Source organism: Hyperolius riggenbachi, chromosome 6 (assembly GCF_040937935.1).
Source record: "Hyperolius riggenbachi isolate aHypRig1 chromosome 6, aHypRig1.pri, whole genome shotgun sequence".
In the NCBI taxonomy this organism is placed as follows: Eukaryota; Metazoa; Chordata; class Amphibia; order Anura; family Hyperoliidae; genus Hyperolius; species Hyperolius riggenbachi.
In genome coordinates, this window is record NC_090651.1 from 258,973,049 (window position 1) to 258,990,551 (window position 17,503).

General features: G+C 43.7%; 1 protein-coding gene across 4 annotated transcripts in view; it reads left to right on the forward strand.

Annotated features, from left to right (window-relative positions):
* The first annotated feature begins 932 nt into the window (after positions 1-932).
* Positions 933-17,503, forward strand: part of TTLL10 (tubulin tyrosine ligase like 10) — a 144,547-nt gene continuing 127,976 nt past the window's right edge. The window contains exons 1-2 of one of the 4 annotated variants that reach the window (XM_068240752.1): positions 933-1,020; positions 16,117-16,241. The gene's annotated coding sequence lies outside the window, so the exon portion shown is untranslated. Of the gene's footprint in view, positions 1,021-16,088; positions 16,242-17,503 lie in introns of those variants that run through there. The other 3 variants (XM_068240747.1, XM_068240750.1, XM_068240748.1) reach the window with 3 other exon arrangements.

The window sequence follows — 17,503 nt, forward strand, 5'->3', positions numbered from 1 at the left end:
TATTTTTATAATCGTTTGTAATATATTGTGCCCATCAACGGAGATTATTTACAACCAATCCAATCAGAATTTATGATCGCTCAAATGATTTTTTGCTAAAGATTGAACTGTTAGTGGCCACCTTAAAGCTCCTGAGCAACAGACCCTCAGTGGCAGCAGTGGCGGACCACAGGCAGTTAGCCCAGTAACAGAACCATAAGACTACGTTTCCACCATGCTCGGCATTCGTGTTGCGAGATGCAATGCCGGCACAACTGTGACGCGTCTCGCAGCCGAATCCCTGTAGCCACGCTATGCACGGCTATGGGATTCGGATGAGATTATGGTGCAGGCCGTCAGATTTTTTCTCCGGCCACGAATTTGGATGCTCTGCATTCACTTTTATAGGCTGCCAAATTCCATCCGAATTCGTGGCCAGGGAATCAGCCCGTTTTTCACACAAGTGGAAACCTAGCTTTAATGACAGACCCTCAGTACCAGACCTCACCTCAGTAACAGTGACTAACTCCTCAGTGGCGGATTCGTGGCCAGCAGCTCCATTTCTCACCTCTCTTTTTCTTTGGCATTTTTAAATGTACATTTTTTTTAATTCAATCTCATTCAAAATAAACTCTCTCTCTGTACTTTGTTCCTTTTGTATTTGTGATCTGAAGATCTGAACATAGGTAACTTATTAGTGGTTTTGCATTTGCAGCAGTTGATACAAAGTCTGGCATGCAAGATATTGTCTCAGCTTGGAACATTACTTACACTCTGTCCTAGCAGGCATGACACAAGCAGCATGCCAAGGCTCCCAGAGAATGAATGGGACATGTCTTGCTACAGTGGATGGTGATCTATGTAGTACAGTTGCTAGGGGATGAGCTATGAGAGGAGGAGGGGGTTCCAGGCTCAGCTCCACCTTGCTAAACCAGAGTTGTGGAACTCCCTTTAGTGTCCCAGCAACTGAAAGCAGCTTCTCTGGGAAAAAAAATACTTCCTGCATTGCATGAATCTGTCACTGGCAAACAGCTGACCCAGGTTAGTGCTTTGGGGACACAGTGCCAGATAAAAATCCTCTAGGAGATGTGGGGTGGGACGTGTATGAACAGTGTGTCACAGGGCAGTGAGATGATCAGGAAACCACAGAGAGAGAGAAGTGGACCAACAATAATTACTTAATTTGTATCCTTTTTCATAAGTGTCATTATAAATTGCACAAGCAGAAAATGCAGCTTTATTCTTCTTTGTACTTTGACCCATTGGTAATTGTAGCTTATTTGTCCTTGTAACTTAACCCATTGATAATTGTAGCTTATTTTTACCTGTAACTTTTACCTGTAACTTTAACCCTTAGACTGCCTTCTATAACTTTTTTTTTAAAACTGCATGCCAGTGCCAGATATGTTTGTACTGTATCGTGTTTATTAAATGCCAATGCCTTACCCAAATCTACATGTACCAAAGTGACAGTCCACATGAGGGCCAGCTCACACCTGGAACGCAAATCGTGAATCAAGACCGCAACCGCGATTGTGATTTTGCATTGTGATTTTGCAGTGATTTGCACTGTTGTACCTCTACAACAGAATGTGAATCACATCGCAATCGCACCCAAAGCGCTGCATGCAGCACGTTTGCGATTTATGCAAATAGCAAACGCTGCAGTGAGAACGATCCCATAGGGATACATTAGCAACAGTGCTTTGCTGATCGCCAGTGATCAGCAAAGTGCTGAAAAGTGCCGAAGTGTGAACTAGCCCTCTCGCTGGGTGCACACATAACAGAGCGTGAAAGGTCCTGTTTTCTGCCATGTGCGTTTTTTTGTGTGTGCGTTTTTAGTGTGTTTGTGTTTTTTTCCGCATATGCATTTTTCTAGCGTTTTGCTTGCGTTTTTATGCGTTTGCGGTTCGCATATACAAAATGCAAATGCGTTTTGTATGCATTTTCAATGCGTTTTTATACTATGTTTTATGCAAATCATTAGGAAGACAACAGGTAGCAGGAATACATCACAAAACAATTGTAAAAAAAAAGCCAGCATATAAAAATGCATGAAAAATGCATACAAAACGCAATACATTGCATTCCCATTCCCAAAATGGGAGATACTGTACTTACCTCGGGATGGGGAAGCCTCAGGGTCCCAATGAGGATTCCCTGCCCTCAGTCGCTTGGGGGAATCCAGCGCTGGCTCCCCTAAAACTTGTTCAACAAACCCTGACAAGTACTGCGCAGGCGCAGTAAATATTTACCTACCACGTTCCTGCGCAAGCACAGTAGCGGCTCTTCGTTCGGTAAAAGGCGGAAATAGCCACGCCCGATCGTATCCGCTCTGCTGCGCAGGCTCAAAGGACTTGCGCAGTACAGCGGATACAATCAGCCTTGGCTATTTCCGCCTTAACCCGAAAGAAGAGCCGCTACTGCGCCTGTGCAGGACCGCGGTAGGTATATATTTACCTCGCTGCTATTCAGGGGGTTTCAGCACTGGATTGCCGGGATGGAGGAGGATGGGGGAAGCCTCCTTAGGCTTCCCCCTCCCGAGGTAAGTATCCCCTAGAGGTTTTTTTTTTTTTGTTACAGGTTTTCTTTAAGGCCTCATTCACATTGTGTGCGTTCAGAAACATATTTAAGCAGATGATAAAAATGCATTAATTAATGTTCATTTCATAACGGGTTTCAGTGCGTTGCGGCATGCTTTTTTGAGCGGACCCATGCGTTTTACATGCGCTTAAAGGCGCTTGAACGCATTTTTCTTCTGCATGTGTTTTTCTTATTTGATGTAGCATTTGACAATAAAGATTTGTTTTCATTTGAAAATGTTTCTTTTTTTAATTAAGGATAAAAAAAACGCATCTCCAAAGCGCATTGCTGTGCCCTTCTATGGGCTAAAAAGGTGCACCCATTCACTTGCGTTGCTGTGCACTTCACAGCGCAATGCACAGAAATGCATGCAACATCACGTTTCTCAAATGGACAGTAAGGCAGAGCATAGATGTAAACGTGCTACATTAGAATCAATGGAAAAAGCTGTACCTAGAAAAGCGCACAGCGCAATGCGCTGTGACTAGCGTACAGCATCATCCCTGGTGTGAACAAGGCCTAAAGGCCCATACACAGGGTATACAAATGTCTCTCAAGACAGGCCACGAAGGATGGTTTGTGCAACAATTGCTTTTGTAGTGCAAGCCGTCTTGCAATTACAGTTGTTGTGTTGTGGGTACGAATGTCTTAAAGCACCACTATCGTGAAAATCGTAAAATGTAAAATACATTTAAGAAGTATGTTTTTTCCAGAGTAAAATTAACCATAAATTACTTTTCTCCTATGTTGCTTACAGTAGGTAGTAGAAATTTGACAGAACCGACAGGTTTTGGACTAGCCCATCTCCTCGTGGGGGATTCTCATGTTTTGTTTATTGCCAAAAGCACCTAGTGAATGGCAGTTGCTCTGTCCAACTGCTAAAAAGGTGTGCAGTGAGCAGGGAAGCTGGCCAACATCACTTTATAAATCCTTTTCAGGGAATGTTGTTATACAAAATAAAAGCCATGCTGAGAATACCCCTGGAAGAGATGGACTAGTCCAAAACCTGTCGGTTCTGTCAGATTTCTACTATCTACTGTAAGTGACAGCAACATAGGAGAAAAGTAATTTATGGCTCATTTTACTCTGGAAGAAACATGCTTCTTATTTTTATATGTTACACGTATTTCAATTTTACAATTTTTCGCGATAGTGGTCCTTTAACCACTTCAGCCTTCAGTCGTTTTCACTTTATGCATCCGAGCAATTTTCACCTCCCATTCATTAGCCTATAACTTTATCACTACTTATCACAATGAACTGATCTATATCTTGTTTTTTCCGCCACCAATTAGGCTTTCTTTGGGGGATACATTTTGCTAAGAGCCACTTTACTGTAAATGCATTTTAACAGGAAGAATAAGAAAAAAAAGGAAAACAATTCATTATTTCTCAATTTTCAGCCATTATAGTTTTAAAATAATACATGCCTCCATAATTAAAACTCACGTATTGCATTTGCCCATATGTCCCGGTTATTACACCGTTAAAATTATGTCCCTATCACAATGTATGGCGACAATATTTTATTTGGAAATAAAGGTGCATTTTTTTCCGTTTTGCATCTATCACTATTTACAAGTTTAAAATAAAAAAAATATAGAAATATTTCATCTTCACATTGATATTTAAAAAGTTTAGACCCTTAGGTAAATATTTACAGGTTTTTTTTTATTGTAATGTTTTTTTTTAACTTTTTATATTAAACATTTTATTTGGGTAGTTTTGGGAGGGTACGATGTAAACAATAGGGTTATAATGTAAATGTGTGTTGTTTGAGTTTGTTTACATGGCGTCACTCTAAGCGTAACATACGCTTAGAGAGATGCATGGGGGACGCAACAGCCAGAAAAAGCGAAAGCTTCTGAGAGAAGCTGTCGCTTTTTCTGCCAGGGAGAGGAATCAGTGATCGGGCACCATAGCCCGATTCACTGATTGCCAGGCTAACGAACCGCGGCCAGGAGCGCACGTGCACGCGCGCGATTGGCCGCAGGGGCGCGCGGACGCACACATGGCCTCCTGGGCGTAGCTAGTACGTCCAGGAGGCCAAAGTAGTAAAACAGACGATGATGATCACTTTACAAGTCCGTGGCGGACTGCTTCTGTTGTGAGATCACTCAGTATGTTGTTGCGTTTGTACAATTGTTGCTGGTGCTAATTGTCTTTCAAAACTGCATGCTGCAATCTTCTGACTTAAAGATGTAATGTAAAAAACCCCTCTGGGGGATACTTACCTCAGGAGGGGGAAGCCTCAGGGTCCCAATGAGGCTTCCCCAATTTCTGAAGCCTGCAGGAATCCAGCGCAGGCTCCCCCGAAACCCTCCCCTAATCCTCCTCCGACAAGCTTGGCAAGGCTTGATATATTTACCTCGCCGGGATCCAGCGCAGGCGCAGTATAGCCGAGTACAATCATATCCGCTTTACTATGCAGGCGCAAAGGACTCGCGCCTGTGCAGTAGAGCAGATCGATCGGGTTTGGCAATTTCCTCCTAGCCTGAATGAAGAGCCACTAGTACGCCTGCACAGGATCCCGGTAGGTAAATATTTACCTCGCTGCACTTCGGAGGGTCCCAGCAGGGCAACGGAGGTGTGGAGGATGGGGGAAGCCTTGTTAGGATCCGGAGGCTTCGTCCTCCCTAAGTAAGTATCCCCCAGAGGGATTTTTTTATACAGATTTTGTTTAAGTTCCTGCCTTGCAGCTAAAGACATTTGTATGCCGTGTGTATGGAGACACAGACGTCCGTGGCAAGGGAATATGGGGAAACAAAAACATATATAAACGTCCGCTGTAGGGGATAAGTAGTTTTTTTTGTTCTAAAATGCCTTATGCCTGTATGGATGCAAAGACACAGAAATGCCTATAGATGTCCGTGGCAGTCTAAGGGTTATGTTATATTTGCAATCTCCTGAAGCATGTTGCCCACAGACAGGCAAATCCATCTCTGTGTATAGCTGGCAGCCTGGCACTGAGTGATGTGCCTGTCCTGGATGTCACTGAGGAATTGTTGCATAACTGCCAACCTATAAACACTGCAGGGACATTATGATGAGCTGGCGTGTCTCAGGTATTCACAGACCATCTTTCACCAGACAACAAACCTTTATGTACACTATTACATTAGAGGGCTTCATTTGGTTTGTAAAATATTGCAGTGCAGCCTCCATTTTAAAATGAAGATATTTATTTGGCTGCCAAGCATAGGTGCAATTTAAATCATTGTCCGGAATGAGAAACGGTACACTGAACCTGCAGGACCATCAGCCAGTGTGTTATTTTTGTTGCCACAAGTTACTCGGCATCTAACTGAAAAGCTTTGTTTAGATTAATTATAGTTCTACCTCAGGGATATTTTTATCTGAATACACTTATTAGTAATCTATTTTAAATGCACGTACCTTTAGGCCAGTTGCTCACCTATTTGTGTGCGGTACGTTGTGGTGCGTTGGGCGCACCGCATCATATTGCAGAAATGAGTCTTCATATGGCCCTGCGCCACAGTGCAGCGACAAGGTCATTTGCATAGGCCCCGCCTCCTGATTAGTGAGGTACTCCCTGCTGGGCAGTAGGTTCTTCACTGTGATTCCTGTCAGTCCATGCATGCGCGCCGCACAGTACTCCTGTTGTGCACACTGCTTACACTGCCCATCGACCTGCATTACTCTGTTTCTGCATTTTTCGTTTCTGCACGCTTTTGCACTTAAAGGGACACTTAAGTCAAACAAAAAAAAAATGAGTTTTACTCACCTAGGGCTTCCAATAGCCCCCTGCAGCTGTCCGGTGCCCTCGCCGTCTCCTTCCGATCCTCCTGGCCCCACCGGCAGCCACTTCCTGTTTCGGTGACAGGAGCTGACAGGCGGGGGACGCGAGTGATTCTTAGCGTTCCCAGACACAGCACCCTCTATGCTGCTATATGGTATATGATATATGCTATAGCAGCATAGATGGTGCTATTGTGGCCAGGAACGCAAAGAATCACTCGCGTCCCCAGCCTGTCAGCTCCTGTCACCGAAACAGGAAGTGGCTGCCGGCGGGGCCAGGAGGATCGGAGGGAGACGGCGAGGGCACCGGACAGCTGCAGGGGGCTATTGGAAGCCCCAGGTGAGTAAAACTCTTTTTTTTTTTACTTAAGTGTCCCTTTAAGGTTGCATTTGCATTTTACGATTTTTAAAATAATCTGCCTTGTTTGCTGAAAAATACACTATCATATCTTTTTTGCAAAAGACGCGTGCAAAACACATGCATTTTTCTCCCCATAGGAAAGGATTGTATGTGAATCCCATATGATTCCCATACAGTATGCAGGAAGATCCAACATGTTGTGCAATTTCAAAACAGCACATTGCAAATTGCAGAGAGCTGTGATTTGCATTGCAGCCCACAGACTTTCATTAAGTGCAATTTTGCATGCATTTTATGTTATGCTGCAAAACACACGCAATTCAAACTAGTATGCTTTCAGCCAGAGCCTCATGGTGCCCGTACATGGTACAATTTTTTCATTTTTTTTTCAATTAGATAATTTCATTTGATCATTCCATTAGAGATTGAATATAAAGGTTTTTCCAACATGTCCGATCGGATTTTCTTTCTCTTAAAGGATGCTGTGTTCCTTTTTTTATTCTCTGCCTGAAAGAGTTAAAGAACAAGCAACACCCATGCTAACCTAGAAATAAAAAACACATATATAAGTAGATAAATACTACTTCTACTTACATAACAGATGTATTGTGCTATCCACGTAATGATTCCTGTGAATTTTATAAAGGAAAAGCAGAAAATCCTATTCTAGCCAGTGGCCATCTTGCCAAGCTAATGCTGACATCATATCCTCCCTGACTCTTGTTTTCCCCCCTCCCTTCTCTTGCTCATTGTGTATTCATTAGCTGCCCTCCTCCCTTAAGGCTCATACACACGGGGTACGGCCGTCGACGCAACCATGTGGCACGCGCGTGTTGCGGCGACGGTTCGCCCGTGTGTATGACGCACGCGCCCCGAACCGTCGCCCGTCGGAGCTGTCGCCAGGCGATTGACATGTTCAATCGCCGGCTACAGCCGTCGCTGCAACCTCGCCTGAACTGTCGCTAGTCCCGCATGTGTATGCGGGCTAGCGACAGCTACCCACACACGGCACACGGAGCTTCCGGCGGGGGGGAGGAACCTCGGCGACAGCTTCCGCCACATCGCTAATCCCTCTGCTGCAGTGTGGATGCAGAGGGACTTGGCGACGAGCTGTCGCTGAACTGTCGCGCACACGCTCCCGTGTGCAGCGACAGCTACAATTGTCCCCCCGTGAGTACTTAGCTTTAGTCTTCAGACACTCACACTGAGGTGTATAATAACAACTGCACTGTCTTTTTTTAAATTTACACATCCAATCACTGAGTCACCTCAACACAAGTAATCAGAGGGTGTTTCTGATAAGCGGCTAGGCAGGGAAATAAATGGAAGAGGAGGAATATGTTATAGATAAAAAGAACTTCCAGCATGTAACTCTTTGGCACTGGTTGGCACTAGGGCCAGTGCTCCTAAAGTATGTGATAACTACAAACCATAACAGCAGAAAAAGTTTTGCAAATTTTGAATGCAGGATTAGCATCTTTATCACTTAATACACTCAGACCAGTTGCTGTTGAAATTTGATTTTTATGGTGACAATACTGCTTTAAATATTAGGTATGTAAGTGGCTGACTCAGTCCTGACTCAGACAGGAAGTGACTACAGTGTGACCCTCACTGATAAGTAATTCCCCTTTTTACCTCTTTCTTGCTCTCAGAAGCCATTTTCTGCTAGAAAAGTGTTTTATAGTTTCAATTTCTTATCAGTAGGGGTCACACTGTAGTCACTTCCTGTCTGAGTCAGAACTGAGTCAGCCACTTACATACCTGATATTTAACTCTTTCCGGCAGAGAAAGAAAAAAGGAACACAGCATAATTATTTGTGTGCTAGGCACTGTACATACACATGTCTATCTCATCATGTCACATGTCACTTTGGGTATCTTTTAAATTATGTTGAAAGGACATCTCAAAATGTATATCCTGCATAGGACATATTTAGCAACCTTACATCTGTTTAACTATAACCTCATACTCTCACAATAAAACATGACTATCCAAAATGCGAAACGACACAATTATTATATGCTTGTATGATGAATTCTCATTACTTTCCATCCCATAGTAATTAGAACTCTTGCCTTGCAGCACTGGGTGCCAGTTCGAATCCCAGCAAGGGCACTATCTGCACAGACGCAATTGCAGCAAGGTGTATGAAGCCAATGGGAGATGCAGGAGGATCATGGTCCGTGATCCTCCTGCACCTCCCATTGGCTTGATACACCTTGCTGCAATTGTGTCTGATGGATGTGATAAGTATTGTTTTGCCATTTTACTACTGCCATGTTTTAAGAAGATTTTTTTGCAGTAAAGTTTTGCAAGTTTGAAATATTACAAGTGTGTTGCTCCTGGTCCCTCTTTCTCTATGTAGAATATTATGATGCTTCTTATCTTCAACCGGATGTTGCACCACTGTGAAGTTTGTGGAGTCTAGAGTCAGGCAGGAATTTGGTGTGCACTCGCTGTTTGATCTATTGTGGACTTACTATCTGCACAGAGTTTGTATGTTCTCCTTATGTCTGTGTGGGTTTCCTCCAGGCACGCCGGTTTCCTCCACATCCCAAAACTGGCCCTAGATACATACACTACACAATCTAGACATATAACTATGGTAAGGATTAGATTGTGAGCCCCTCTGAGGGATAGTAAAGTGACAAGACAATATACTCTGTGCAGCACTGTGGAAAATATCGGCACTATATAAATACTAAATAATAATAATAATAGAAATAGTTATGAGGAAAATATTGGATTGTTGAGCACCTTAAGATCAATTTATGTTTACGGTAATCATGATAAGGGGTGTCAAGTGGCCAAGGATACATACACCATTCCTTCCTTCTTTAGGATTTGTATCAATTATTCACCTCCTATGTAACTCCTAAGATATCATGCTTCTATTTTGTTGCTAGCAACCATAGGGTAAATACGGTTTCCATTAATGTTTACCATTTCACGGTATTCATTTCTACTTAGGGCTGTGAACAATCTTTGTTGCTGAAGTAAGTAAATAATCCTCTACATAAGGCTGTCTTTGTATACAATTCATTCCAACTGTTCTTGTATCATTTTGTTTTTTAATAAAATGTATGCTGTGTACTTATATATATATGTACTTATATATTATACTAGAAAATAACCATCAAAATGTCATCCTTTTATTGCTATAAGTTAAGCCCCATCTACACGATACGATTTGATTACGATTCTATTTACGATCCGATTAAATCTGACATGTCTGATCGGGATTTGATTCGATTCAATTCAATTTGCCATTGTTTTGCAATGGCAAATCGAATGGAATGGAATCGTAATCGAATCGCACAAAGAATCGTATTGTGTAGATTGGGCTTTAGAGCAGCACGTAGTCGGCGGGATGAGTAAAAGAACAATGCCCTCAGCCAGAGCTCAGCCTAATTGAGCCACCAGGCAGATTGCTTGCTGAAGCAACTAGGTGCATTGGGTGCTGCTATGCACACTAGATTCTCACACAAATTTGTCTTTATTGGTCACCTAAGCCAAGTTTTATCTAGCATGTGTAGGTAGCTTAACCCAGAAACAATGGTTCTCTACCCACCTTCCCAGCTTTCTTGGAGCTGCATCACTAGTTGGGTGGTGATGGTAGGAACAAAATTTGGCATCCATAACAAAGATGAACTTGCAACCCAGAAAACAGGAGTGGGAGTCATTTTTTACTTACCACTATGCTGCGGACAATCTCCCATGCTTTTAAAAACAGTAATGAGTCTACACACTACACACTAGGGAGGGTGTAGGTACGATGAGATGCTTTAAAAAACATCGACCAGACAGGAGGTGTAGCTGCAGATTTGGGAACAAAGAGTTAATTTATTTCAGGACAGCAAGGAGGTAGGTGGATTCAAGGGGCACAGTCAAAAATGGCACGGCAGAAAAAATGGCGCATGGTGCCGCCGATAAATCTTTTAAAACAATATTTATCATTTTAGGGATATGTAGTAACTTTAAACCGTTCTTTATCGTTCCTCTTATTCCTCCCCCACATGTCCCACTGTGTCCTCCAGTTACCGTCTTCTGCCCCTCCTCGCATGTCCAGCCTCCAACCCTCGCATGTCCAATTTTGCCTCCCGGTGATCTCCTTTGTCTCCCGGTGATCTCCTCTAACCATGCCCCCCTGGTTTGAAATATAATCCTACATGAGCAGATTTAAGGAGCAGCTAATGGATGTACCTGCAGGCTGGAAGCTGTACTGATCCACCAATCATGCAGGGGGCGCTGCCCCAGAAACGCCAATCACCGCAACTAATTTCTCTGTTCCGTCTCCTAATTGGACCCAATGCTCCTGCCTCCGAGACCAGCGCGTCCAATTAGGAGACGTAGCAGAGAAATGAGTAGCTGTGATTGGCGGTTCTGGGGCAGTGCCCCCTGCATGATTGGTGGATCAGTACAGCTTCCAGCGTGCAGGTACATCCATTAGCTGCTGGTAAGATCTGCTTGTGTAGGATTATATTCCAGACCAGGGGCAGAGAATGTACACTGGGGGGGGGGGGAAAGGGGTCTGGGGGGTCAGAGGAACCATGAATAACGTTTTAAAGTCACTGGTACTACATATCCCGAAAACAATAAATATCGTTTGGCCTGCGCCATAATCTCTGAATCTGATGCGTGCGCCATAATGTAACGCTCGAAAACTGCAAACATCGTTTACCATTGATTTGAATGGCGGCGCCATAATGATCCAGCGGAGCTGTGCGCCATTTTTACCTGCTCCGGGATTCAGGTGATCTGGTCTATGCTGGGGAAGCAACTCTCAACCTGCTGGCAAGAAGGAACTACAGAAACTAGCCACCAAGATTTAATTGCAAAAAGTACAGAGATGGAGTACAAAAAATCATCATGGAGGATGCAACATGAGAACTGAAAACACCAAGTGCTCCAGAGTGGTGGTCACTAAGCTGAGACGGGAAATGCGGGAGATAAATTTGGTATTACAAATCAGACTGTATTTCAACCCACCAGACTTCAGCTTCCTTCCTGGCGTTATGGACGAACTCAGCTCGTCCATTACCGCCGGAGGCTGGCGCTCAGGCCCTGCTGGGCCGATTTTCATGAAATAAAAAGCAGCACACGCAGCCGGCACTTTGCCAGCCGCGTGTGCTACCTGATCGCCGCCGCAGCGCGGCGATCCACCGCGTGCAGCGGCGAAAGAGGGTCCCCCCAGCCGCCTGAGCCGAGCGTAGCCGGGACAAACAGTTCCGGCAAGCGCTAAGGGCTGGATCGGAGGCGGCTGACGTCAGGACGTCGGCTGACGTCCATGACGTCACTTCGCTCGTCGCCATGGCGACGAGGTAAGCGAAACAAGGAAGGCTGCTCATTGCAGCCTTCCTTGTTACTTCTGGTTGCTGGAGGCGATCAGAAGAACGCATCCGGAGCGCCCTCTAGTGGGCTTTCATGCAGCCAACTTTCAGTTGGCTGCATGAAATAGTTTTTTTTTAATTAAAAAAAAACCCTCCCGCAGCCGCCCTGGCGATCTTAATAGAACGCCAGCGTGGTTAATGTAAATCACTCTATTTCCTTTAACTGTAGCCAGGAAAGTTGCAGCAAGGATACCTGTAATGCTCATACTTTTGCATTACTCTTTTCCTATTCTGCAAATGAGTGATACATAAAGTGGGGAGGACAATTGCTGTTTCTCAGTGTGGCACTAGTCTGCAATGGCACTCATTATTATTATTATTATTATTATTTATTGAATTTATAAAGCGCCAACATATTACGCAGCGCTGAACATTAATTTAGGTTACAGACAATATTTAGGGGTGACATACAGCAATATGACAATACAGGAATACAAGAAAACCAGATCACACACCATAGTATGAGTACCAGTTAATGCTTAGTCAGTCACTGGATGGAGCATGGAGATTAGGCAAGTTAGGTTCACTCAGATGCATAGCATGGGTTCACAGTAATGGAGGTGCAAGATCAGGTAGGACACAAAAGGAGGAGGACCCTGCCCAAAGGCTTACAATCTAGAGGGAGAAGTAAGGACACGAATGGTAGGGGACCAGAGTTCAGCTGTAGGTTTAGAGCACTTGTGAGGGGTAGTAGGCCAGAGTGAAAAGGTGAGTTTTGAGGGCTTTCTTGAAGATGTTGAAGGAGGGGGCTGCCCTAATGGGTGGAGGTAGGGAGTTCCATAGTGTTGGAACAGCTCTTGAGAGAGTTATTACTCTTCTACTCTAATGACATTTATTAAGGGGGGGAAAAGCAATCTCTATACTACTAAAGCCTCAACACATTCTTGAAGGTTCTCGACCAAGGTGGCCAGTCATTTTCTATGGCTGCTTCAATGTGTTAGATACTTGTCTATGGAGTGGGAAGGCTCAGAATCCCATAGAGTCTTTCTGTTCCTCTCTCCGCATGTCCTAGGTCCACCCCGTCTCACCCACTGAAGTTATTGACCATTTGGTCAAATAAGCCGTTGGGAGTCCTCAGAAGTCTTCAAAAGCAAAAGAGTGCTTCCAAAGCCTTCCGAGGACTCCCGGACGTGCAGAATTTCAACAGGCACAGGGATAAACCGAGGGCATGAAGAGAGGAATGGGAAGGCACTTTGTGATCCAGAGTCTTCCCTCTACATAGGTGAGTATCCTAGTATGTTTTCAAGGTCACTTCACATTTGCTATAAAGTTGAACTATAGTTAAAATGTATCCTCTATTCCCACAGTTTAGCCTCACAATAATAATTTATAGAAATAAACACTTGTTTAGAAAAAGTCAGTTTAGAAGAGACAATTTACTTTCACTTTGTTCTTTAAGCTTATAATTTAATTTGTGATTTCTAGTGTTTCTCCCAGATTGTTCTTTGATCACTATATGCAAATGATAAGACCAAAGCAAATACAGAAGAAAGTTTTTATTCACAAATTCATGGAATGCAAATTGAAAGAAGCTAATTTTCCTCACTTTTGAATGAACTGATTATAACATACCCAGGCATGGCAGCTCCCAGCATTGCTGCAATGTGATCTAGGTGTGATTTATACACAGATTACATTTTTTGCAACAAAATTCCAGTAGGAAAACTAATTGGGCCGTAAAGATGAAAGAAACAGGTTTTTATTGCAGACCTTGAACTCTAGAACTTGAAAAGCAGAGTTTCCCTGCTGACAGAACACTGTTGACCAACTTGTTCAGGTCTAGCAGTTCACTAAACAGTCACTTACTGAAAACTGCAGTGATCAGGGAGTGAGCAATATACTGTATATGGATACCACCACACATGAAAAGTGGAAATATTTGTGTATAACATTTTTTACTTCTTATTTTTTAATAGAAAAAAGTCCAAGTAACATATATTGTTTTGGAGCTTACTACAACTGTGTTTTCGACCCCTGCGTTCCCATTTATAGAAAGTTTAAACTGGATTTGCAGCTATACAGTGTCGACTTTTTATCAGTCCCTAAGGGCAATCCTTTCGTAGTACAGTCAGTGTGGCTGAATGTTGATATACTGTAGTGACAAGGATACAAGTTATATATTCATGGGCGAACCTACCATGAAGCCACCTAAATCACATGATCAGGGCCAGCGCTACAATTAAGGCAAGGGGAGAAATTGTCCCTAGGCCCCAGAGCCCAGGTGGTGGTGGGGGGGCAAACATCTTCCATCTCCGCACATTTAAAAATCGAATTTGTCCGTCTGGTCTGCCAGGTACCGCAGCATTCATGGAGGAAGCATTGGCAGGCAGGGGAAGGAAGCAGGGCCTCCCCCAGTGCCCCCCTTGCCTGCCCGTATGCAGAGTGATGCGAGCGGAAGCGCCAATAATACTCCTCGATTAGCGCCGCTGTGAAATTCAACAAGTCTTCTCATCATCTCTGACCCCATGTAGGCTACCTAATACTGGGGAGCACCTTCATGGTTGTGAATCACACGTGCCATAGTGTCTCTCCCAGACCTGATGTAAGCATGTGACGGCAGCGCAGGGATAGAAGCAGTGGGGGGGGGGGGGGGGGAGGGAGATAGGGGTGCCCCTAAGTTACTTTTGCCCCAAGGCCCCATTGGCGCTAGAACCGGCCCTGCATGTGATTCAGGTGACAAAATCTAGGGGGTGGAATTTGGACAAACAGTTTGAGCCACCTGGTGCCTGCCTCCTCTCTGTTCTCCCATTTGCCTTCCTAGCCACACACTACCCTAAAGTCACCTGAATCACATGATTAAGGTGGCAAAATCTAGGGGTCAGTGTTTGGACAAACAGTTTGGGCCACCTGGTACCTGGCACCTGCCTCCTCTCCTCTCTTCCGCCCACCTTTCTGGCACACACACTACCCTCCTCATACACACATCCCCGAATCCCCATCCTCATTAAATCAGTGCTGCCCTTCCCTATGACATCATAGGGCATGCTATGGTAAAATCCCATGGCCAATCAAAGGGGAAGCTTTGGCACATGCCATTTAGGCGGGGGTGTTGGCACCAGATCAGCCAATCCCAGACACCCGCTGCTCCTTTTGCTAACTGGTGCTGATGAACTCGTGGGCAGGACCACGGCACTGTCATTGGGCCACTCACTGCACTCGATCAGTAGCAGTGAAATCTACTGGGTCAGTGCAGTGATTGGCCTAATGAGGGTGCTGTCGTCCCGCCTGCAAGACCATCGGCACCCGTTAAAAAAAGGAGCAGTGGGCCAAAGCTTCTCTCTGACTGCCCATGGTGATCTCTTGCCAGTGATGGGTGTATATATGATGAGGGGTGTCTATCTATGTCTGTCTGTCTGTCTGTCTTACTGTATCTATCATTATTTCAGCATTTCTGGGGAAAGGGGGGGGGGGGGGGGCATTCTCCAAAGTTTGCTTCAGGCAGCAGTGAGCCTAGAACTGTGCCTGTTTATAATAACCATTAATTATATATGCAAAGGATCCTCCCCACAACATACAACAGAGACAAGGCAAACAGTACTATCACGTCTTGCCAGGCAAGACTCTCTTGACAATATTCAGTGATGGAAGAAAATAAATGATCTCATCTCCGGTATTTAAAGTTATTTAATTAACTTTTTGTCCTAGCAGATAATTTTTCATCTACTGCATTTAAAAATGATCATCTTTAAAAACTCCTAACCATCATACTTGTTTGGAGTCAGTGGCTCAAACTAAGACATGTAAATGTGACAATAAAGTAAAGGGCATTTTTAAGGGGACCCAGCAATAGCCATCTCTGTATTTTTCTTTGTATTGGTTATCTTGAGTTTCAGGACGTGTTTATTTTTTTGCTCAGTGTGTGCTTCAGGAAGTGTTACTTAGAAAAGAAAATGTGCAATGATGTATATAATGACATAAAAAAAATAAATACTCCTACAATGAAAAAAGCACTTGCCATTTTTTCTTATCAAAAAACTAATTTTATATGGAACAAAGGGCTGGCCCCAGGCATTGCACCTTTTTGTTGTTTCTATTAATAGATACCGCAGAAGAAATTTGATTTGTGTGAGAAAATAGTGAGGCTGTGTGTCTCAGTCTGCAGACAAGGCCTAAGGTGTGGATGCGATATGAGGAGCTGGATGAATGACCCCCTTCCTGTGATCAGGTGACACCTTTGTTTTATTGTCAAGTTATATGATGCTGTTGTTTCATTATTCTGTTTCCCTTTGACAGAAAAACTAGAAATTTTGGAACCTGTAACCTAATTTTTTTTTTGAGCAACTGTTATGCTCTTTCTCACCTGTTTTTAAGGGTTTTCATTGTCAGCATATTAAAGTCCAAGTAACATATTCAGAGCTGTCTTTTTAACCTTGGCAGCCTATGCAGAAGCCTGGGGCATCAACTGTTTTATGGTCATTACAGAGACGTGCCAACCAAACAGTTCTTTGTGAAATGCTTATACACAGCTAAGAGAAGATATGGTAATCTGGTGATGTTATGTTCTGTGTTTGGATGGGTGAAAGGTATTGTATATTAATATCAGGGATGAGCAGAAACTACGCCAGTGCGAATTTACGCATCGTAGTTCGCATCTACGCATCGTAGTTCGTAGGTGAAGTTTCAAAACTACGCTTACGAATTTACGCATAGCGAAGTACCGCTACGCGTAGCTTACGCCCACTATGCGTAGTTAACATGTGTATTGCGTAATGAACTACGAATGCGTTACTCGCGTCTAATTTTCCACATGCGATTGTATGCTTACAAATTTAAGCGTTGGAAAGGGAAATGTACGCATAGAACAGTTCCCGGTATAAGCATTTAAAGTGGAATTAATACGTAAAATTTTCTGCATACTGGCATAAGCATCTGCATACAATACGCTTCACACTACGCATAATTGCGTATTTTAACGCGTAGTCTACGAAATGCATACGAAGCGAGTATTTGATTTAAAGCCGTAGTTTGGCGAATCGTAATTGCGTAAAACTACGCGTAGTTCCAGCGTAGCGAAATTGACTGACTACGACCATCCCTGATTAATATACAGGTGACAAATGCAGCCTTTGTGTGAAATGGATGCTTGTGTCTGTGAGAACTAATGGAGGTGCCTGAGATTAGTTTGATCAGCTGATAGATTTCCAAATCTTTGATTGGCTGTAATCACTTTCTGCTTCTGCACATGATCATTTCCAGTGAATCAGAGACTTACAGGTCTATCACCTGACCTACCTAATCACAGGCTTCCCCATCACTACCAGTAATTTATTTTAGTAACAAGAACGTTTACATTTGAAGTACAAGTAGATACCGGTAATTCTTGATGTTCAGGCAGCACATTAGCAGAGTGGAAAACAATGCTTTATTAACACCTTGCAGCGCTGGATCCCTAGTATGAATCTGGGCCAGGACACTGTCCACCTGCAG